This window comes from Orcinus orca, chromosome 6 (assembly GCF_937001465.1).
Source record: "Orcinus orca chromosome 6, mOrcOrc1.1, whole genome shotgun sequence".
Lineage (NCBI taxonomy): Eukaryota > Metazoa > Chordata > Mammalia > Artiodactyla > Delphinidae > Orcinus > Orcinus orca.
Genome location: NC_064564.1, coordinates 58386295 through 58410898, shown reverse-complemented (window position 1 = coordinate 58410898; position 24604 = coordinate 58386295). Strand labels below are relative to the sequence as shown.

Genomic DNA, 24604 nt, shown 5'->3' with positions numbered 1-24604 from the left:
TTTTGGGGGGTGCTAATATAAATGGTATTATAGTTTCAATTTCAAATTCCACTTTTTCATTGCTAGTACATAGGGAAGTGAAATGATTTTTGTATATTAACCTTGTATCCTGCAACCTTGCTGTAATTGTTCATTAGTTCCAGGAGTTATTTTGTAAATTCTTTTGGATATTTTACATAGATGATCATATCATCTGTGAATAAAGACAATTTCATATCTTCCTTCTCAGTCTTGCCTTGTCTTATTGTATTAGCTAGGACTGGACTGATCTTAATGTAATCAAATAACAATCTTTTTCCTTATAATACCTACATATAGCATAAATGAAAGGAAAAATGTGAGAATGAAATAAATTCAAGTTTAATAGAATACAGCAAAAATAACATTTCTTTTTTAAAAAATTGTATGTGCTCTAGTATACTGTGTGCTTACTGATGTCTGTAGCTAATATCAGTTTTTGAGGTAAAGAAATTATTCCAGGTCAGGCTTCTGACCTTTGTGAGATTACTCTGAGTCCAGCAACAGGTTTCTCAACTATGCAAGTGGAGACGTCCATAGTCAGCTCATTCCAAAAGGATAAGGCTTAAAGATGAATACTCATACCATACAGATACCAATGAGACCTCCAACAAAATGCATTCACTTAAAATGGGAAATAAGTTCATAAGCAATAAACTTATGAATCATAAGCTGTACACAGCACCCATCCCCTAATATCAGAGAGCCATGAATGAGTGCAAGAAATTCCTTAGACTGTAGAACTTAAGAAAAAGGAGTTTTGAATGGGCTGTGGCCTAAAACCTGCCTGGAAATGTATTGAGTGAGACACAGTCTTTAATAGGATCTGAATAGATTATTATGCTTTAATTACTATGACTATGAGTAAACTAACAATTTCCTTTCCCTTATCATCATTACTATGACTTGGAGCAGTTTCTTTCAGTGAATACTTGGAATATTGATGAGATCCTTTTTGCCTTTTTCAAGGGCCTCCAAGTCAAATGTAAGATTCAGATTCTTCTCAACCTAAATGAATTGACTTGATTGTTTTGTGGTTTATTTGGGGAGTTTCCCACACATCAAGTACCATGTTAAGCAAAATTTCCCACTAAAGGGCACTCTTATGGGGCTAATGGATAGAATATGCAGGTGTACAGAAATTGCAAAACTAATTGACAGATGACAAATGCTTCACTGCGCTGCTCTGGAGCCAAAAATCAGCAGGTAACACATCTTTGTTTTTCCTTTGTTCCCTTTTTCAACATATTCTTTGCCAGTAGAGAAATCTCTTTACTCCCTGTGCATTTATAGTTTGCCATTTCACCATTTTAAAATTTTCTCTTATCCATTTCCAAACCTCTTAATATTTGTCAGTTTTATTTCAACCTGTTAAAAATACTGGCTTGTGGTTGCAGCTTCATATAAAGTAGTAACTGGTTTCCAACATAAAGACAGTACATAAACACCAGTTCTAAGTAGAAATATTTCTGTACTGACAGCCAATAGCTCACATGCATTGTCAGGCCTGACCATAATTAGGTGATGAATGGAAGTTAAAACTTTCAGTTTTCAGTATATCCTTCTAATTAATTATCAGAGCACCTATTATAGCAAGCATTATTTTTAGCAATTCCAGAAAAGAAACACAAACTCTACCTTCAAGATGGTTATTAATTCTTTGAAAAGACAAAACAGTCACACATGAAAAGGTGAGCAACAGGAGGGTTAAATAGTCAATTAAAAAACAGTAGAATAGATGTCTGTAGGTATTACACATGACTATGATACAGACAATAAATGCTATGGAATTCAGGGGAAAACTGTAAGCAACCTCAGAGAATGTTCCATTGCTGGTCAGACTTGAAGAATGGGTAGGATTTGGAAAGAACAGAGAACAAGGGTGAATGTGTGGATGGGCGAAGAGATTAAATGGTATGAACAGCTATGTTGGCAATATGCAAGTTGTGTGAGAAGAGTGACTTTATCAGTCTGAATAGATATGATGGTCAAAGGTAGAATGCTCTCTCTCATATCTTATGGCACATGTAAACACTTCTTCCTTTGTGTTCTTGGGGGCTGTTTTAACAACGTTACAATGGCACATATCATATTGGTCAAAGTTCAGTTTTATAGGTTTGTTCTTCAACTCATCTGAGACCTCCCAGAGACAGGAGCTGTATTCTCGCTCTCCACTACCATGAGCATCTAGTACACACCTGATACATGAAAGCCATTTACTAAAACTTAAGTTAGTTAGGTGAATGAAAGGAGGCAAAATAAATACTGAGAGATTTTTCTCTTTGTAAAGATCATCATTGTCCATTAATTACTGGAGTTTCCATCCTCAGTAAGAAAGGCATAGATATCCGAAGGATCTCTACTTTCCAATGAAATTTCATCTGGCTTTCCACTAATAATGGGATCAACTGAAAAACATATTTGAAAATGTTGGCTTAAACACAGTTAAATGGGTTTATTTTTATGCATTCATTCACAAATATCTATTGAGTACCTACTATGTGCAGGGCACTGTTCTAAGTAATAAAAGTAAGTAGTTAACAAAATAGATTTAAAAAAAAACCTGCCTTTGTGGAGCTTATATTCTAGTAGAAGGAAACAAAAAAAATTTAAAGTTCTAACACATAAGGTAGTTTACAAAAGTAACCCAAATTATTCACCTCTTCCTGTATCGGCACCTTTTGCTTTGTAGCGTTGCAGTGCCTGCCTGCTCTGAGTCTGTGCCTGGCCATGTGACCTGATTTGGCCAATAGAACATTAGCAAATTGATATAAGCACACTGAAGGGCTTGCTGGCTCTTGCGTCTCTGTGACGGTCAGGAGATTATGCCTTTGCTAGCTTGCTGAAGGATGAGAGGCGCATGCAACAGAGCTAAAATGCTCCAGTCATCTCACTGGGGCCTCCTCGATTACCCAACAGCCGGGGAACAACCCAACAACCCAAGTGCCTGTGCCTAACCCCTATCAATTGAGTTGCTAGAGAGTGACAGAGAGACGTGGGAGATGAAGACGCGAAAGTACAGGGAACAAGACAGACCCAACTTTGTAGAGCTCTAGGAATTCTCAAAGCCTTAATATGCTAATAAGCCGTGAGAGTTTTCAAACATCAGATTTAGAATTCTGCAATTCCTCAAATGTATTTGATACCCAACGCTTTTTTTTTTTTTTTCCCTCTCTCACAGAGTATCTCAAAGCTCTGCCAAATCCACCTGCGGGTAGGTTTCATCTTAAGGTCCCAGGCTAGGCTGAGATGGAAAGGTTGGAGACAAGCTGAAACTAGCACCCTGACAACATTCCAGAAGATCCAAACACTTAGGTGGAGTCTGCTCCAAATCATGCCCCTCCTGGCTATGCAATCTGACATGCGGCAGAAATACTGGCTTTTCTCATTAGGAAAGTTTCGTATGTGGCATATTACATCATCACATAAAGGTTCCAAATGAAATAAAGTTCTAAAAAAAGAAAAAAATCAGATGGTGTGTTAGTATACACAGAAGTTATAAATCACTAAGCCCTACAAGCTTTCCATTAATAAGAAAACAAGGGTAGGTTCTCCAGATGTTCTTAAGCCACATCACTTGGATGAAGACCCAAGAGCTTAATCTGTCTCAACAAAGAACATCTTATTTCTACATAAAAGAAATGGAATTGCTGTGATAATTTTAAAGATGGATTAATATTGAAGGGACTTACATAAAAATGCACGTGCCTATTGATTTCTTACAGGAAGTAACATCTCAATCCAAGGTCCCTGACGCCAGAGAGGTTTTGCTGGCACTGCTGAATTTAAGACCCTCTACGTATACACGAGACAAGAATTTTCACTCATACTGTATTATTCGATCCCAAACTCCCTTCTTTCCCTAACTTCTTCATTATACCTTTTTACCACAACTCCTTCCAATTATAGATACTTCTTCTGAGAATAAGAAATAATTTTAAAGTTGAGAATGTATAGCACCACCCAAACAGAATCCATCATATTTAAATTGAAAACCTCTTGGCTATTAGCAAAACTATTTGATCAGTTATATCTTCCATATTTTTTCTGTCATATTGTACATGAAATAATGTGTGTAGAAATACTGTAAAATAAACATTTGAAGGAAACAGGTTCTCAAAACAGCATAACATACACACTTTTAAAAATTGCTGTTTAAGTGCAAACTACCTTTCTGCAAACTGAGGAGAGGTACATTTTCCTTTGCTTCCCTGCAAGGTCCATATTCCCCCTCTCTATGACTGATCATACTCTGTCAATTTCTTTTCTGTAGGCCAGAAGGGGGATTTTCCCCCTCTTCTGTTCCACGTAGCTACTGGCAAGGAAGACTTACCAAACACATGGAAATGCCAGAAAGCACACATACAGGAGAACTCAAAGCAAGTCCCTAAGATTCTCCTGCTGTAGAAACCCTCTCTCTACCTCCTTGCCAGCAGGGGATATACTTCCTGCTAGGATGGAGCCCTCCCAGCCAATCCACATACGAGCATGACACTGCATCCTTCAAGGGAACAGAATGGGAATATCTACTCAATCAAGTAACAGATATTTATTGCTTACCTGAGAAGCCATGTATTGGTTATTTCGGAGATATCCAACGTATGACACCAATCCTGGCCACAAGGCAAATACCCTATAGTTGGGGGAATAAGGTAGCATTTCTATGTAAAAATATATTAACTGTTCAAACTAAATTGACTTATTCAAATACTAACGTTACAGAAGTTCAGTAGAAAAGCTATTACTTGGGATGAGTCAGGCCATCAGGGAAAACCTCAGAGAGGAGGAAACTTTTATTTCAACCGTGTAACATAAGCCTAAATTCAGTTAGGTAGGGAGAGAAACAAGGAGATGGACACAAGCAAGGCTTTTGACTGGAACATATATTCCCTCCAAAAAAAAAACCCCGCATTAAGTGTATCAGGTACTATCCCACGTGGAGAAGATAGTAACAGACAAGACAGAATGCTGGTTCCCTTGGATCTTACATCCTAGAGGAAAAAAACAACAAACAATAAGTAAGAAGCAACAAGCATCATCACATCAAATTGTGACAAGTATTATGAAGAAAATAAAACAGGAGGACGGCATAGAGGAGGGATGGCAACGTCCACCAAGATGGTCGGGAAGGCAGTTCTGAGGTGGCCTCTGACCTGGGGTGACAACAGGATCAGAGAACGTGGAGGGCAGGCTTTCCTAAACTCTAGGTTGGAGACTCTGGTGTACTGGGAAATACCAAAGAGTGACTGAGGAAAACAAAAACAACTCTTGTCCATAGACATTCTTTTTGGAGATTCCTAATATACATTAGCATATGGAAGACATCTGAACATCCTCCAGGAAGGAGAACCTATTTGACTCAATGCTTCCCCAACATACCTGAAGGTAATGGCCCATCTTCTCTTGGTGATGGTGTATGCCTTGCGGGGGCCGGGAGAGTGGAGGGGCAGGTTGTAATATAATAACATTTCTACTACTGGTTCTCAAAATACTGCTTAAGGCTAAACTAAGAAGTCTGAGGACTCCAACAGAATAAAACCTGAATGGGTCTCCCTGTAGTTGTGTCATATGGTGTCCTCTTTGGAGTTTGATCTGTAGTAAATAGGAAGCCCTTCTAACATTTGAACAGGAAATTGACAAGGTGAAAGTGTGTGTTTTGATACTGTTACCCTGACGTGATAATGCTGAGTGGGTTTAATGAAGGAGATTAGGTAGGTTAGTTAGGAAGCATTTTTCTAGCCTAAGCAAGAATTCTTGAACCAAGATTTAGCGAAGGGGAGGAAGAGAAAGGGAGAGACCTGAAAAATTAGGAAAGAAGATTTGGCCAAACAAGTGGACATCTCATCTAGAACGTGGGAGAGACACAATGGTGAGGTGGAAGCAATGGGTTGGTATTGGGATGGTGGATCAGACATAACAAAATAAGATTAAAGAACATTTCACAAGCAAAAACAGATAGGCAGAGACAGAAGGATGCAATGGCAATAAGGAATGAAACAAGGTTGAGGTTATCATATGAACAACCTACAGTGGAAAGTTTAGGAGCTTAGTATTCATTTTATAGGCAAGCTACTAGGATTTTCTTAGCAGGAATGATTTGAAGTATGTTTTCGTAAGTTTCATTGCGACTAATGTGTAGGATTCATTGGAGAAGAAAAAATGGAGATAGGAAGAACCACTCAAGGTCAATTTCAAAAGTCCAGGTTAAACATAAGCAATGCCTCGGAGAGAATGGAGCCTGGGGATAGGGAAGAGGAAAGAGATGCTAAAGGTGTTTCATAGGTAGGATATGGGATTGGCTGGGACCAAGTATGAGTGAGGCAAGCACTGATGGGGAAGGAAGAGCAGAGACGGACAGCATCTTCATCACAACTGGGAAGGTAAGTTAGACAACCGAAGTTAAGGGTGGAGGCAGCAGGTACCTGGCAGCAGATCCTCCGCGCCATCTGGAACGTGCTGAATTTGATGATCTGGTGGGCTTTCAGGAAGAGATGGTCTGCAGCCCGATATGAAGTTGAAGGAGGATTTCAGCCTAGAGATAAAGAGTAGCATTGAGAGATATAAACTACCATGTGTAAAATAGATAGCTAGTGGGAAGCAGCCGCATAGCACAGGGAGATCAGCTCGGTGCTTTGTGACCACCTAGAGGGGTGGGATAGGGAGAGTGGGAGGGAGGGAGACGCAAGAGGGAAGAGATATGGGAACATATGTATAACTGATTCACTTTGTTATAAAGCAGAAACGAACACACCATTGTAAAGCAATTATACTCCAATAAAGATGTAAAAAAAAAAAAAAAGATTATAGAGAGGATTCGTTTAGCGGGAAGAGCATGTGACAAGACTCTGTCCTGACTCTACCACCTCCTCTCTATGAGACTCTGAATGTTACTCCTCCTTCCTGTGACTCAGTTTCCTCCTCAATAAAATGGGGATAATAATAATACCAATCTCATAACACTGTCATAAGAGCTAAATAAGTTAGTATATGTGAGGTGCCTAAAACAGTATCTAGCACACAGTGTTTTAGGACCACAACAATGTTATTATTTAATTGTGGTTATTATTATTATTATTTTTTGAGGTATGCAAGCCTCTCACTGTTGTGGCCTCTCCCGTTGTGGAGCACGGGGCCCAGATGCGCAGGCTCAGCGGCCATGGCTCACGGGCCCAGCCGCTCTGCGGCATGTGGGATCCTCCTGGACCGGGGCACGAACCCGTGTCCCCTGCATTGGCAGGCGGACTCTCAACCACTGCGCCACCAGGGAAGCCCTGCGGTTATTATTGTTATTACATGACATAGATGAGGAACTTTTTTAAGCAATGAACTAGAGCAATAATCTTTAAATAACTCTTTCTATTCTCAGTGTCAAGTTATACAAGCCTTCTTATCCTTCATGAAAATGAGTAAATAATGCTACGGCTATGGAATTGATACTTGATTTTCAAATTCAAGCTCAAAAATACCCTAGTAAAGGCACAATATACTATACTGTTGCCTTGGATACAAAACAGTGTCATTTTCTTTGTAGTATTTGATTAATTAGGCCATGAGAGTAACATATAGATGAGACCTATATTTTGAAATAATTTTACAGACAATTCAAGACTCTGTTAAATTGGTATAGACTTGGAGGTTGAGAGGGATGGGTCTAGAAAGTGTCACTTTATTCATGAAGATTCTATCTCATCTGTTTACACTACTGATGACCTTCATCAGACAGATCAGGCACCTTAGGGTCAGGCTGAGGAAAATTTTAGGGAAATAAGTTCTCTAAAAATATATGACTGTGAGAATAGTATCCATTTTTAATATAAAAGCCTATTTATTTGACAACAGAATGTTCACCAGTTGTTGCTGCAATAAAACTGCAAAGATTATTAATACAGTTTAATGAAGCTGGCTGTGAACAGCGACCTTAAAAATGCATGCCGTTAATCCAGCCTGTCTCTCAAACTGGCCCTTCACAAAGGAAAGGATTATCTCATCAGTACATCCTGTTCTGTTGTGCAGTGAGGATGCTTCATCGATTCAACTGATGATGGTTTTCTGGAAGCAGTTAATACCCTGAAGAGGCATGCTAGGATGAGAACAGCACAGTTGCTCTTCACAAAGGGAAAACCGTCGGTTCATATGTCCTAAATGCAAAGACCTCAGAAATAAAATTTCAAGGCATGCTTTTGGGTGATGCTTTAAAGTCTGAAAAATATTTTAAGTATGTATTTTTAAATGAGGATTCAGTTCTTTTATTGGACTTGTTTTAATAGTGACCAATAACACGTTTAAAATTCTGATGAAACAACTGTTCTCTGTAGAAGCATACACAGATCAGATTTATGTCTTTAAAGGCTTGAGTCAGCGATACACAGGAGAATTTTTTAATGTTTCAATTTTTTTATAAAATGTATGTAGACTGTAAATTTTTAAGAACTGTGACCAGGTCATGTAAATATACAGAAATTTAGGCAAAGGATTTTTTTTTATTGTTGATGACAGGTTTGGTTTTTTTGGCAAAGATTACATTTTTTTCCTCTCAGATGGCACTATGAATCAAAAGACGTTTTCCTTGAAATTCATAAAGAGCATAAAGTTGGTTTTGTGTTTAATGTCTGAAACACCTGGAGCTAAAAGAAAGTTACCACAGCATAGAATTTACAACTGTACTTTATATGAAATAACACATAATCTCTATTTAGCTTCAGTTTTATTAAAAAAAAAAAAAAAAACTCCCTGCAAATTTCAATGAACAGGAAGCTGATAGGCTTACAGGTATGAGCCACTGGGTTGATTAAATTGGGGAAAGTAGTTGAGCCTGAAGCGGAAACTCTGGGCATCCTGGCCCCTTCCTCCAGTGAGTTCAGTATGATTATTTAAATTTTCTCTCATTTCAGGTCACTAGAAGAGTCCCCGTTCCCTGCTCTGGCTCCCAAAGTTGGAGCAGATGGAAAGACAGCCGACTCTGTGTGATTGAGGGGCTGAGGCTGCAATCCTCTCCCTGATGGCTGTGAGTGCCAAGGCGCAGGGGCTGGGTGTGTATGCAGCGTGCTGCCAGCTTCCGAAGATCTGCTACTTTGATTACAAAATTCTGATACCATTCATGTTTATTACATGCATGACCCTAAAGCAGCCAGGAGAAACTGAGATGAGGAAGTAAACCTGACAAATGAAGCATTTAACAGAGCTAAGCTAGAAGTCTTCTCCCAAATTCTGACTTTGTGGCTTAACAAATAAACGAAACCCAAGTGCCCTTCTGAGGAGGAAAGGTAAATCAATTTCCCAGAATACTTAAGGAAGAAGCCAAGCTGATTTAAAAATCTCAAACTAACTTGAAATAGCTTAGAATAATTGTTCACAAGCTAATAAGTAAGGAACAACAGACATGGGTGGGAAATATAAAATAAAAACAAAAATAAATAGGCAAAAAGAAAATAGCTTATGTTTTATATACATGACATATATGACATTTTTTTTAACAGTTCACTCCCCACACACAAGCTTAACAAAAGAAGAAACATTTTCTGTCTTTTCCCTTTGTATCTGTTATCTCCCAGCACTTAACAACAGTGCTGCCATATAGTAGGATCTCAATAAATAATTACTGAGTCAATCCATCGATCAATCAATAATTATAGCTAGATTTTTTCTAAGTGTATGGGCAGGAGGGAGGGTGGGAGGGAGACGCAAGAGGGAGGAGATATGGTGATATATGTATATGTATAACTGATTCACTTTGTTATAAAGCAGAAACTAACACACCATTGTAAAGCAATTATACTCCAATAAAGATGTTAAAAAAAAAAAGTGTATGGGCAAGTGACACAAGCAATAGGATCAACACAGGCCTTTCAGGGAATAAGATTATAGCACCAAATTGCAGGGGCGGAGGGGACATCATAGCATTTCTGGTAAATATTAAAATCTCCCACTTGGCTCCTTTTCAGGGTCAGTGTCTCTTTCAGTCCTGCATTACAGTACTTGTATTGCTCTAATATTTTGTTCACAGGTTTGTCTGCTTCACGAGACCATGACGCCTGCTTTTCTCCTGCTTAGTACAGGGTCTGGCACAGTGTTTAATAAATGTTCCATGAATGAACAGATAACAGGTATCTGGATAACAAACACGATTCCAGATGTGTTACTAATTGAGATGTCAAGAATCCCTTCAGCTTTTAAATGGAAAAGAATTATACGGTGATATCCTTCTCAAAGTTTTTCAGGCCCTTTGGGTGACTGTTTTTTTTAATTCCACTCTTCAAAGGTAGTGGGGAAAGAATTCCTTTCTTCCTCTGAAATTCCACTGATGACCACATGATGGCGCTGGCGCTGCACCATAAATACAGAAGCAGCTGGGCAGTGTGGATTCCCTAGGCCCCTCCAGGGGCCTCCCTCTCTCTTTTGCCTGCCCCCACTCTTCTGCTGTGTTTCCCCTCAGGTCCTCCTTTCCATCCAGTCGAGCTTGATACGTATAACACTTGCCAAGAAGCTGTCAGACCGGAACTGGATACTGCCCACCTGAAGCTGGTTTGTTCTTTGTTCTCAGACAGGCCAAATTCTGTCTGTTCCTCCCATCTGAAAAAATGCCCAAGAACATTCTGAATGCTCTTTAAAGCTGTGCATTCTTAGTTTGAAGTACAGGTCTTTTTATTTAGCACTTGATTGGCCCCTGCAAGTGACCTATTCCCTTCCTAACAAAATAGCCAACAGAGCAAATTATGTCCTGATAAGTTATTAGAATCCTCCCAACCGAGGAAACTGAGACCTAAGGCTTTGCCGACATGCACAGAAGTGAACTCCGACGGTATGAGTTGTACGGATTCTTACATTCAAGGTAGATCGGAAAACTTAGAGAATAAAAATAAATCACTTGAAGATAATCTACTGCCTAAGAATTAAAAGTGAGTTCTGAAAGCAGATTAGTATGTTTTTCAAAAACAGAAGAGGGATAAACATTTTCATTAAATTAAATGAGGATTTTCTCTTCTTTCTATTTATTTATTTTTTTGTGGTGCGCGGGCCTCTCACTGTTGTGGCCTCTCCCGTTGCGGAGCACAGGCTCCGGATGCGCAGGCTCAGCGGCCATAGCTCACGGCCATGGCCCTCTTCTTTTTAAATTGAGGTAAATATTGTATATGGTGAAATGCTCCAAGATTTATGTTTCTTTATAACAATTTTGTTGAAATATAATTTACATTTAATAAAATGCATCCACTTATGTCTATAACCCAATGGGTTTTGACAAATGTATACACATTAACTTAAACACCACCACCACACCTCCACAGTCGAGATACAGAACTTTTCCAGTGTCTGAGATAGTCCCTTCAGGCCCTCTCAGGTCGATCCCTCCCCTCCCCTCCCCTCACTGGTCTAATTTTAATTGCCTGTGAATACTTTTGCTTGCCCTTGACCTTCATATCAATGGACTCACAGAGTATAAATACTCTTTGTTTCTAGCTTCTTTTACTGTCTTCTCTTGTTATGTTTGGTTTTTTGATGTTCATTCATGCTATGGAGTTTATTCCTCTTTATTGCTGAATAGTGTTTGATTATATGAATATAAAACAATTTTTTATTCATTCCCTTCTTGCACATTTGATTTGTTTCCGGTTTCGGCTATTACAACCAAAGCCACTATGAATACTCTTATACAAAGAGTTTTACAGACATATGCTTTCATTTCTTTGGGGTAAATACCAAGGAGTGGAATCGCTGAGTTTTAAGGTAGGTATATATGTTTAAGGTTATAAGAAACTGCCTACGTTTCTAACATGGTTGTATTAGTTTCCTAGGATTACCATAACAAAGTACCACAAACTGGGTAGATGAAAACAAAAGAAAGGCATTGTCACAGGGTTCAGGAATCCAGAACTTCTGAAATCAGGTAGTTGGATATCAAGTTCCTGTCATGGACAAACTCCCTCTGAAGGCTCCAGGGAAGAATCCTTACACTTGCCTCTTCCAGCTTATGGCGGTTGCTGGCAATTTTTGCCATTCCTTGCCTTGTGTCAGCATAACTCCAATGTCTACCTAGTCTTCACATGGCCTTCTTTCCTGTACGCCTCCTATCTCCCTGTGCTTCCATTTCCTTCTTCTTATAAAAACACCAGTCATCAGATTTAGGATCCATCCTAATCCACTATGACCTCATTTTAGCTTGAATACACCTGCAAAAACCCTGTTTCCAAATAAGGTCACATTCTGAGGTTCCAGGTGGACATTAATTTGGGGAGACACTATTCAACCCAGGAGAGTGGTTAGTTGAATAGTTTTACACCTCCCACCAATACGTGTGGGAATTCCAGTTGCTCTGCATCCTGGCCAATCCTGGGTATTGTCAGTGTTGAAAGTTTTGGCCATTCTAGTGTGTGTGTAGCATTATCTCATTTTGGCTTTATTTTGCGGTTCCTTGATGACTCTTGATCTTGAGCATCGTTTCACATACTTATTGGTCAGTTAGGGATCTTCCTTGGTAAAGTTCTCTAAGATATTTTCCCACTTGAAAGTTAAGTCGTCCTTTTTTGATTTGTAGGAATTATTTACATAACCCAAATATAAATCACTGGTCCGATAAATGTTTTGCAAATATTTTCTGTCTGTGGCTTTACTTTTCATTTTCTATAGTAGCTTTCGATGAATGGAAGTTTAATTCTGATAATGTCCAATTTTTAACTTTTAATTTTATATTTAGTGCCCACTCTAAGAAACTCCCCGAACACAGGGTTCTAAAGGTGTTATATATGCTTCCAGAAGCTTTGTGGTTTTAGCTTTTTTGTTTAGTTCTATGATTCACCTTGAACTGATTTCTGTATAGAGTAGGAGTAAATGTTCATTTTCCCCACATTTATCTACTTAGTCTGATTCCACTATGGAGAAGATTCTCGTTACTCTGTTACAAAGCTCTACTTGAAAATTACCTGACTACACATTTTATGTCGAAAATTGATGGTACATGGTCTGTTCCAATGATCTCTTTGCCTATTCTTGCTACAATGTTATAATTGCTGTAGTTTTACAGTAAGTCTTGAAATCAGGTTGTGTGAGTCTTCCAACTTTGTTCTTTTTCAGGATAATTTTGGCTATTCTAGGTACATTTCTTTTTCATATAAATTTCAGGGTTAGCGCTTCAATTTCCACCAAAAAAAAAAGCTGTTTGGATTTTATTGGGTTGAATCAAATATACAGTAACTGGGCTTTTTAATAGTTAATTTGTAAAATCCATTTCTTGCTAAGAAAACCTCATTTTCTAAACTTTTTTTGATTTTCCCGAACTTGCCTCATCTTTGGAAAATATGTATAACAGTCTTAACCCAGATCAGAATTTATTTTAAAAATCCTGGAAATTATCCAATCCATTTTAAGCTACTCTTCCTTGAAAATAAAATAAAATAAAAACTTTTCAATAATTCAAGTCTGGGAAAGAATTTTTCTGACATTAGAAAAAAATGTACACATTTATGACAAGTAAACACCATAATTCCCAAAATGTTTTGGAAGCTTTAATTTTTAAAAAACTCATTAATTTCCATTTTATTTAACTGTTAGCTTCTAAACACATCTCCAGACTAGATGTGACAGAAAAGTATGTTGCCTAGTTATTTTAATTCAGTATATTCAAATTACTGAAAATTAAAAAGCAAATTTATTTCTCCTCACATCTCCTTTTCCATTATCCACTTTAATTACATATTCACAGTACAAAGGTAGAGAACATTTGAGAAATCTACCACACAGAAGAAAGCACCTGGCATATTCTACTTTGCAAATGTTTTCAGCCTCAGGTTATTCTCAGTCTTGTTTGTGTTCCCTCCCACACGAAATATTTCAATGTTCAAAAAGTAAAAACTCAAAAACAAAGTCTTAATTACGATCGCCCCACATTTCTTTTAAAAATCTTGTTCCCTGGTGCATTTTGAAGAAAGCAGTGATGGATTCTTTTTTCCCTTCTCAGAATGTTATTATTTTTTAAAATATATTTTTGAATTGAGGTATAGTTGATGCACAGTATTTGCAAATATTTTCTCCCATTCTGAGGGTTGTCTTTTCATTTTGTTAATGGTTTCCTTTACTGTGCAAAAGCTTTTAAGTTTCATTAGGTCCCATTTGTTTATTTTTGTTTTTATTTTCATTACTCTAGGAGGTGGATCAAGAAAGATCTTGCTGAGATTTATGTCGAAGAGTGTTCTGCCTAGGTTTCCCTCCAAGAGTTTTATAGTGTCCGGCCTTACATTTAGGTCTTTAATCCATTTTGAGTTTACTTTTGTGTATGGTGTTCAGGAGCGTTCTAATTTCATTCATTTACATGTAGCTGTCCAGTTTTCCCAGCACCAGCAGTGATGCATTTTGAAGAAAGGAATCCGACTGCCGTCCCTTCCCAGACATTCCTATGTACTTTACCCCAACCTCACCTCAATTTTCAGTGCACGAAATATCTGGATTTTACCACACTGTTCTTTATCTTTCCAAATGCGAAGTGACAAGAGCTGCAAAATTAAGACATTTTTTGTCTACAGAATTACAATGATTCAAAGAAAACTGCAGCTCTCACCAGATAGTGTGAAAACTTAGGTCTCCACGGGGAAGGTGCCATCTGCTGGGCGGGTCTGGGAGCACAGAACTGCAGCTTCATCTCCCTCACCGATTTCAACGGGGTGATTCCTGTATTTCTTCCATCATGAGATATAGCTTCCCCTCAGTATAATATTTCCTAAAATTAAAATGCATTGGAAAATCTACATTAAAATTTAACCAGAGTAGGTAATAACCTCCCCCAATGAGAGAAATACATAACTAAGTTTACTAAACTTAAATCAATTCAATACGACAAAGCTTGCAAAATTAGATCTGTTTGGGGAATGGCATGGAGAGCATTTATAAATAAACTGATTGAACGAATTATAAAACATCCATATAATGAACACTTCAGTTATTAAAGATATTTATGAAAATGTTTAATGAAAACAGAATTATTTATATCATTATAATATTAACGGGAAAATAAAGACAACAAAACATATGTTCCATTTAAGCCCAAACTAAGGCACTACTGTTTCCTGGTTCAGAGTGAATCAGCCCTGGGTTCCAATCCTACCTCTGCCTTTATTTCCTCTGTGACATTGGGAAAGTTAACTACTCTGGGCCTTTGTTTCCTCATCAAAAAATGCTGAAAATTACAAAATTCATAGCATCGTGAAAATTAACTGAAGGTAAAGCACTTAGAATGATCCCTGGCACAGACCACAGTCTCATGGGAAGTACTTATGAGTTTATAGGAAAAATAAAATAATCCAGGCCAAAACGTAAAAGTTAGCTTATGAGAAACAATTTTAATTCTTCGTTAAGTATTTCCTAAGTTTTCCAGAGTGAAGATATTTTATTTCAAAAATCAGGAAAATGAAGTAAAAATCAAAAACGAGAGATATCTGTTAATATTAGTGCTTACAGGTCAATGGGGCAATTATAAATAACGAGAAGACAATAATAACTGCTATATGGTTCTAATGCAGGCTTCAAAAGTGGTAGGCTAGCTATCAGAAAAGCAGCTGCTCACAGGCCAATCTTATACTAGTCCTACTTATGTTACTGCTGTCTGTAAGAAATGCAGTGGACTACATTTGAAACACTTGGGCAGCAGGGACCACCATCAAGATAGAGAGGCATCACTTCCAGAATCTTATATACGGCTTTTTTTTTTTTTTTTTTTTTTTGCGGTACACGGGCCTCTCACTGTTGTGGCGTCTCCAGCTGCGGAGCACAGGCTCCAGACGCGCAGGCCCAGCGGCCATGGCTCACGGGCCCAGCTGCTCCGCGGCATGTGGGATCTTCCCGGACCAGGGCACGAACCCGTGTCCCCTGCATCGGCAGGCAGACTCTCAACCACTGTGCCACCAGGGAAGCCCCTTATATACGGTTTTGAAAAAACACAAAATAATACCAAAAAGTGATGGGCCCATACCTTCTTCAGTAAGAGATGATGTTCTTAATTTTTACAAGCACTAAGAATTGCACAAGCCTAGAATGTCCTCACAAATGGATACCAAGCAGGAAAGTGGGAATAAATCTATTTCCCATGCTGGTAGTTACTATTTTCCTTTAGGATCTCATAAAAATAAATACTTCCTAATTACACAAAGATGAAAGGGAAAGTTATCATAAAGAAATTGTAGGAAAGGTATGAAGGAGCATTATAATGCTAAACCCCATACTATGGCAGTTAGGTAATGCAAAATGTACCAGTTTTAACAATACGTAACTGTTCACATATATTGTGGTTGTATAACTCCTAATAACGTGAAAGTCTATTAAACGTACACATGAAGAAGGAATATAATGCTGCAATTTCAGATACTTAAAAGTACTCCGATGAGGGAACTGGTTTCTTGCAATTAAGATTATGTCTTAATATTTCTGTCTTCTTAGTACCAGACAGTGGTTTATGTCTATGCAGCAGGTATGAATTTGCAACCTCCTATTTAGGTAACAGAAATAGTACACCTTGTTTTCTTTAATTAACTTAAATTTGACTCTAAGCACCTATCCCAATAGGCTGTAAAGAAATTCAACCTCAATCCGTATCAGCACTTCTGCTCCAAAGTCAAATTCTGCAGCAAAGCTTGGGAGTTTTGTTTGGAATGGGGCATGGGGAGAGAGTAAGCACGAGTCTTCCGGAAAAAATGACAGCTGCCGAGATGCAGAAACCAGGCTCTCACGGTCATCACTACTTCTGTGTCATTCTCGGGGCATGTGAACTTGTACCCAGCATGGGAACCTGAATGCCAGAGGACGCCGTCCCCTTCAGGGCTCTCTCTCTGATATCCTGCTGTCACAATCCATCAGGCTAGAAGGAACTGGCCTTAGGCTTCCAATATCTTGGCATGATTTTACCCCCTCTTTGGGACACAGAATAAAATTTTATTTTTTAATCAGGAAAAGACAGAAGAACATAGATAATTGTTTCTACCCTTAATCAATCCTGACTATGCACTGCCTGGACGAGACATCAAAACTTCCCCACTGAAGGAGAGAGACTTAGTATTTACTCTTTTATATTACTATAATCAAATGCTTAAATCTTCTCTATTCCACTCATCCCAACACCCACACCTCACTCGGGTCAGGCAGGGCACTACCTGAGGGCACTACGGAAATCACATACACAGAAAAGCAAAGAGGAGCAGAACACTTATCCTCCTATGTGTTGGACCATCTATCATGATTTCTCTCCTACTACCTCTGCCAGGACCAGCTAAGTAATTTGCAGGGCCAAGTGCAAAATGAATGCAGGGTCCCTTTTCCAAAAATTATTAAAAGTTTCAAGACAATGACAACAGAGCATGAAAACAAGCACAGGACCTTTCTAAGTCGGGGACCTTTCTTGTGTGATTGCACAGGTCACATGACCCTGAAGCTGGTCCTGACCACTGTTTATTTCAGCTCTTCATCATCTCCCTTGTTCTTCAACAACCTCCGGATGTTCTTTAGATTTGCTCCCTTGGGAATCATCCTGTACACACCCTCCATATAAAATCCTAAAGCAGACATCTGGTTCTGTCACATCCCTGTTTAAATCCTTCAATAAATCCCTGAAAGGGGGATGTCCAAGTTATAACTGTGAACTGCAAGGTACTCCTCCATCTGGCCTCTAATTGACCGGTCATCTCCTATCTCTTTCCACTCCCTGCTTCACATGCAATGTTCCACCTGAGAGTCAAAATTCAGAGCCATTTAGGTACCAGATTCCATTTTCAAAACACCTGATTAAGATGGTAAAACAACATGGGATTATACTATATACAGGCCTTCATTTCATGTTGATAGCAGTCTGTCGTTTCAGAAGAAACAGCTTCCAAACATGTTCATTTGTCAGCATAGTAAAATTCAAGAACCAGAAAATCAAATGCTGTTTTAAATATGCTTCAGATTTACAGACACTATCAAAGTCATTACTTCTAATCCTGCTGTAGTACGAATTCTCAAAGAGATTTCACCATTCATGTACCTTTTATTTTTTGTTGATTCTTTGAGCAAATATTTATTACACAATTGCTATGTGCCAGGCTCTTTGCTAGGTACTGAGGCCAGAATGATGAACAAGAAAAAATAAGATGATATAACCCCTTTTTTCAAAGTCATAGTTTAAAGGAGATGAGGAAGACAACTAACAAAGCAATTACAATATAATCTACTGTGGCAATCATATATAGAGCCCTTACTATAAGTATAGCATCAGGTATTTCATATATACTATTGCTAATCCTCACAAAACTTGGACATTCTTATTCCTATTTGACAAATGGGAGAACTAGGGTTCCAAGAGTATAAATAATTTGCCATAGTAAGTTGTAAGCTAGGACTTAAAACCAAATTTGAGGGCTTCCCTGGTGGCACAGTGGTTGAGAGTCCGCCTGCCGATGCAGGGGACACAGGTTCGTGCCCCGGTCCAGGAAGATCCCACATGCTGCGGAGCAGCTGGGCCCGTGAGCCATGGCCGCTGAGCCTGTGCGTCCAGAGCCTGTGCTCCGCAACGGGAGAGGCCACAACAGTGAAAGGCCTGCATACCGCAAAAAAAAAAAAAAAAAAAAAAAAATTGATTCCAAAGCTCCCTTCTTTCCACTATGTTATGATGCTGTAACTCATACATATTGAGAACAGTACTCTAAAAGCTGGTGTGTACAGAGAGAAGTGACCAGCAAACCCAAACCAGGTTATCTAATAAGCTAGACAGAAAAGGATAAGAAGTGATTGGTTTTGTGGACAAGTGTGCAGAGTGAAGAATGCACAATGAAGGAGGAACGCATTGCCAGGCTCCAAAGGATGTCGTATTCTAGGAACTGAAAGTAGTATGGAAGGACCGTGTATGGAGTTAGGACACATGGAACAAAAAGTCAGGCAAAGGGCTCTATCACAAAGGATCAGCAGGCCGCCTAAAGAGCTCAAGCTCTGTTCAGTAGGTGAGAGCGGGCATGGAGAAGGCTTAAGTGGGAAATGACAGCTCAGGTCTGAATTTTAGGAAAACATTCTGTTACCAATCTGGAGAACAGATGAAAGGCGCAGGAGGCCACAAGCAGACAGATCATTCAGCAGGCCGCTGAAGTCTTGGCAAGAATGGAGATGGCTTTGAACAAAGTCCGTGGGAAGGAGAATAAAAAGAGGAAGCCTATTTTATGACACAGATAGCAAGAAGAGAGAGCTGGTGATCAATGAAATCAGGACTTTGTGATAAGTGTGGAAAAGAAACCTAGGTAGACTTTAAGGGTTTCTAATTTAAATACTGGGGTGAACGTTTAACCCAATTGCTCATTCAGATCTACAACCCCAAGTAGTGGACGTCTGAAATTTATCTTCTGTCATAACCTTCCATTTAAGAAACCACTACTACCTTTATCTCTTTCTTCATCATTGAAGCAAACTTCATTCCCTGTTTCCTGAATCCCTCAGCTTTGTTGTTGTGTCTCTTTTCAATGGAAGGGTCAGTGATTACTTAGGGACATGGCTGCCTTTCTTCTCAATTATTTTCTAAGATAGGTTGCTATTCCAGGATAAAGTGTACCACAACTCATGTATGGGGCAATCCTTACCCTGTTAGGGCTCTCTACAGTATACACAGCATTTTCAGGAAAAGTTTCCATCTGATCCCCTGTGAGATGGGGAGGAATTAAATTTCCTATTTTAAAATGTGGGAAAGGAAACTTTCAGAGAATCTGTGTCATTCCCATTCAAACAGGAAATAGAACTCAGGCCAATCTGGTTTTTTGAAAAGGTGTGCATTCATCACCATGTCTCCTCCCTCTAGCAGGCATGTCTGAAGTGTACTGACCAGCAACAAAGTAACAAACATGTGCACTGTCACTAAACATGAAAATTTATTTTAAAAATATATAAGGAACCAACAACTTTCAGGATCTGGGGAAGCTAAGGCTCAAGCCAGTTTCTACTAAATAAGGATTCATCTGGTCACTTGAATTTCCCGAGACATTATGCGTGATTGGATCCAGGCAGTTTGCACAATGCAGTGCATCAGCTAATTGCTCCTCTGCTTACTGTAAGTACAACTGGCTACATTGGTTGGAAAACCAACTCAGGGAATAGGCTATTAAATTGGTATTGAAGCTTTGGCAGTGGACTGGCTGATCAGGATACTGAATGAAAAGCTGAAACACAAAGCACAGCTTGTTTGGTTTGGTTTGGTTTTTTTAACAGTAATTTCTAGTGGCGGGGACAGATGTTTCTTGAAGTGGCAAGAGATTTGAAAAGCAGAGCGTTATAGCACTTACTGTAATTGCTTTATTAATATTGTATGTGTTTATGGCTTCTGTCTTCTGGCTTGTGGCACCTCTTATTTCAAATGACTTTAGGTTTCCTGATGACTGGCGGTTAATCTTTACTTCAGAGATCCTTTGAGTCCCATATTCAGCTTTGTTCCTGCATAGTGAATTATTTCATACAAAGCCGCTTTTTCGTTTGCTTTTATTACACGCAGAAGCCCTCAGGGGGCACTGGAACATCGTCAGAGACAGCAGTCCAATATCTGCAAAGGAACCTCTAGTTAGCAGAGAAATAAACACCCAGATACATGCCCATCCCTGCAAAAGAAATGACCTTTGATATCCCTAGCCAAGTCTCGAGTGTTAGTGTCAGCTACCATATCGGGAGAAGGACCGAAGAGATTTTAATCCAGGATCTTGAAAAGACTGGATCGGTTTGGGAGAGCCAAGTTTGTAATAGACATATCCTAAATAACATCTTTTTTGGTGCTTGGTTTACTTTGCTTTGAAAAGTAGAGACCATATTTTCATTCTCTTCCAATGTGTTATTATAAAAAAGGGAAGAAGGAACCGACAAGGAAATTGACCAACAAATGCAAGTTAAATTTGGAGTTGATATTTTTGGAGAAGGTTGGTTGGTTTGCTCAGTGGCTATTGTATCTCCTTCCTTCCCTTCCCAGGCCTGTCAGAGTGGCTCCTAGTTAGTCCTTCACCTTCTCTCAGTAGGTTCTTGTTCCCAGGGCTTGCTCACTGAGCCTTCCTGAGTGAGGAAGGGAAAGGGGCATCATTTGGGGGTGTTTTTGTCCGTTTCATGGTTGACATAGTTATTGTTGTAATTTGCTTTATGACTGCCCCTAATGGGTCTGTGGGTTAAGTTCAGGCCCCACTCAACCAAAGGCCATAAAGGGTGCATGGAAAAAGCAGCAGAGTCTACAGAAAGATTCTCATCACCAAGTCATTTCCGAGAACTGTTGGGACTTCCTTGTGACACCAACCAGCAATGGAGGACAGAGCCGGGCGTGATGTACTCAGTGTTCTGCGCCATGTTGTGACAGTCAGATTCCTTTGTGCAAAGACTCGTTAACGGGAAGCCTCCACATTCACTGATGAAAAAGAAGCATTTTTCTTTGATTCATGCCTCTAGGAGGAAACCTACTCAATATTTAATTTTAATCTAACATGTCACACTTTTTCCATGCCAACAACTAGCCTTCCAGTTATGCATAATTCATTGTAGTGGACAAGACCAACAGCAGTGCTCCTGGACAGGATGCTGTTGAGAGGTGGTGTGTGGCAGCCAGCACTGTCGCCTGACGCCTTCCCTGAGCCATTCGGATTAAGGCATTTTTAAAATCGATCAACACAGATTGTTTATACAGAGAAATTATTTGATGCAAAAAAGAAAAACACTAACATGGAATAAAAACATGTAAATTTTCGAATATACCCTGTGCAAGTAGCATAAATAAGTGCAGCTTATAGCTAATCACAGACAACCTTTCTGCGCTTCAGATTCTCCATCTGTGCCAATGGCCTTTCTTTAAATAATGTGTGTGAAACGGATTTTAGAGTAATCCAAGACAAAGAAACAGGACTGCAGATGTACTTCCAGGATGCTCCATTATTTTTGCCTTTAGGTTGCAACTAGTAAGAAATTGAGGTAACCTTCTCATGGTCAAAAAACAACAAATGATAATTACTGGAACCTACATTCAACCCTGGAACCTACATTCAACCCTGACAAATACTATTTTTATGTTCAGTAATCAACATTCCTCTCCTCAAAAAAAGACTTAAATGCTACCTTGCTAATTCAAATAAAAATCAAGTGATATACAGCTATAGGAATGACATTTCTGTACTTAGGCTAATACCATCTTGCAGGTAAACAGAGATGATTTATAAAGGCCAGGTTACCATATAGTATTATTAAAATACTGCCATTCCCTCAAGCTGTTCAGCAGCACAACCAATCTGACGCACTAACATACTGCATAGTGAAGAGGCTGCACTTGCTACATTCTCCCCAGATTTTGTTTCATTTAAAATATTGTGTACAAAAAAGAGTCATATTCAAGACATTGCTTATCCACAACATCCCTGAAGTGCTTTGACAGCTATGAGACTTTTTTTTAGTAACTGAGCCATGTATACATGCATTTGTTCCCCCTTAATGCTTATTCTTTTTGTATCATTTACTAGCATTTAATTTCACTTTTCCTTATGGTTAGTTCTTAACGTTGTGCATTTTTTTTTCTGTGTGGTAACCAACTTTCCAAATGGATACTGTTGACTGGAAGCTACCCTATCTTATCTGTATCTTACTTCTGATGCCTTCCTGGTCCACAGTTAAATTGTTTCCATTAAAAAAAAGAACAAGAGGGCTTCCCCAGTGGCGCAGTGGTTGAGAGTCCACCTGCCGATGCAGGGGACACAGGTTCGTGCCCCGGTCCGGGAAGATCCCACATGCCGCAGAGCGGCTGGGCCCATGAGCCATGGCCGCTGAGCCTGCGCGTCCGGAGCCTGTGCTCCGCAACGGGAGAGGCCACAACAGTGAGAGGCCCGCATACCGCAAAAAAAAAAAAAAAAAAAAAGAACAAGAAAAAGAGGAAGAAGAAGGAGAGGATGGGAAGGAGAGGAAGGAAGGAAGGAAGGAAGGAAAGAAGGGAGGGAGGGAGGGAGGGAGGGAGGAGAGGCGGTACCTCATGGATAGTTTCCCTCCAATTTCTCATTTTCTTCAGTTCCAAGATGTGCAATTCTCAAGAATATTATTTTCCCTGGGCTGATCAGTATTCTCTTTCAATAAAACCATAGGACATAGCTGTTGGGCACAGAAACTAAATGTCATGAATTCAGTGCCCTGCTACTTGGCAGGAAACTCTGGCTGCATGCTTTTTATGTAATGTTTTTTTCACCTTCACTCCTTTGTTGTGCTTTTTTCAACAAAAATTAGACAGTAATAACTAGTACATTTACACACTGCAGTTAATGATTGTAATAGTATAAGGTAAGAGGATAAATACTTATTAACACAAAACAAGTACAGTATAACCCTACAATGAATAGAAAAAATTATTTCAGCAGTTAATGAAAACATGGATACATTTGACAGAATTACTTAGGGGAAGAAAATTGCTTGCATGCCTCCTGGGGTCAAATTAACTGGGTGTGTATGTGTTTAATCCTTTCAGAACTGTAAAGTATAATTGTTGTAAACTGCCACCCTCCTTGCCTCCTACCCAAGTCTGAGTAGGCACCCCCAGTTCTATCTAACCTTTTGGTAGCTAATTTGAGTTTCTCTTCCCAAGATGCACCACAATGTCTGCAGGAAAGAAGGCTAATAATGCCTTCCTGGGAAATCCTAGATTCTGTTCCTGGGGGTTAACTGTTGATCGAATAATGGACAATCACAGTGGTAGCCATTTGGATGAAGAAGAAGGAAGGTGGGGAGCCATGGAAAGAACAAGAGAAAAAAAAAGGATACTTTTAAAAACATCCCACAGATTATCTAAATTCATTTTTCATTATTAATTAGCACTTTTATATCTTTTAATACTGTACTCTATATTAACTTCCTGGCCCGAACTAATTAAATTAAATATATATTAATTAATGGGCTTTCCATGATCACCTTGTTCCTTGCTAATCTAGCCCCGGGCAAATAGCTTTCCCCAGCATATATGGAATATATACCCCCAAGGAGAATGCACTCATCACATACACAGAGCTAATCTATCAAACCTCAGATGAGTAAAATAATCTTAAAGACATTAGGAAGTAATTTAGTAAGATTAGTACATGAGCAGTTTAGGGCTAGGATCTGACACTTTCTGATAAGAAATGTCATGAAAGTGAAGAAATTCTCTTGAGACAATTAACTTCTGAAGGAAATTCATCCTGTAATTCTTGCAATTTGAGATGAATCACTTAAATACTCTGGCCCTCAGCTACATCATATCATCTATAAAAGAGCAGTGTTGGGCAAGGTGGCTGCAGCTCCAGAATTATTTGATTTGGTAACATTGAAAATTTGTCATTATTAGCAAAAAAGGAAAAAAAGACTTCAGAATATGAGGACATGAATATATCGCCTTACAGTTCTTGATAAACATAAACTTTAGCAACGTAGATTTCAGTTAAGTTGTGTGCAGAAATATGTGGGATTTTACTGACAGAGAATCTAAAAACATCCCTAAGAAAGGATGGGAGACACTAAAAATTTCAAGCAATCACAGAGCAGAAGAAAAGGAAAACAATTTAAGGAATTGTGTCTCTTGGAAGCAGACATGAAAAGGTAATTTGGGGCTAAAACTTTTATTGGGGGA

General features: G+C 39.0%; 1 long non-coding RNA gene across 1 annotated transcript in view; it reads right to left on the bottom strand.

Moving 5' to 3' along the window:
- Positions 1–24604, bottom strand: part of LOC117203768 (uncharacterized) — a 399299-nt gene that overhangs the window by 358238 nt on the left and 16457 nt on the right. The window contains exons 5-10 of the long non-coding RNA XR_007477754.1: positions 23554–23664; positions 22982–23100; positions 20289–20542; positions 14564–14722; positions 6441–6550; positions 4579–4651 (exon numbers count right to left, since the gene is read on the bottom strand). This is a non-coding gene — a long non-coding RNA (uncharacterized LOC117203768). The remainder of the gene's footprint in view (positions 1–4578; positions 4652–6440; positions 6551–14563; positions 14723–20288; positions 20543–22981; positions 23101–23553; positions 23665–24604) is intronic.